The following is a 551-nucleotide window of genomic DNA, read 5'->3' as shown; positions in this document are numbered from 1 at the left end:
CCGTTGCCATCGTCGCCATCCCCACTGCCACCATTGCCGCTGTCGCCATCCCTGCCATCGCCATTGATCCCGCCGTCGCCAGGAACGGTGACGGTGGCAGTGGATATGGCAGGGATGGCGACGGCGGCAGTGGCGATGGCAGGGATGGCGACGGTGGCAGTGGCGATGGGGGGAACGGTGACAGTGGCAATGGCGATGCTGTCGCCATCCCCTCCATCGCCAACCGTTGCTGTTCCCCCATCGCCATCCCTGCCAGCACCACTGCCGCCGTCGCCATCCCCACCATCGCCATTGCCGCCGTCGCCATTGATCCCGCCGTTGCCAGGAACGGTGACGGTGGCAGTGGATATGGCAGAGATGGCGACGGCGGCAGTGGCGATGGGGGGAACGGTGATGGTGGCAATGGCGACGCTGTCCCCATCCCCTCCATCGCCAACCGTCGCCGTTCCCCCCATCGCCATCCCTGCCATCACCATTGCCACTGCCGTCGCCATCACCATGGCAGGGATGGCGACGGCGGCAATTGTGATGGCAGGGATGGCGACGGCGGC

This window comes from Volvox carteri (genome assembly GCF_000143455.1).
Source record: "Volvox carteri f. nagariensis unplaced genomic scaffold VOLCAscaffold_19, whole genome shotgun sequence".
Taxonomy (NCBI): Eukaryota; Viridiplantae; Chlorophyta; class Chlorophyceae; order Chlamydomonadales; family Volvocaceae; genus Volvox; species Volvox carteri.
Note: the sequence above shows the minus strand (reverse complement) of the source record.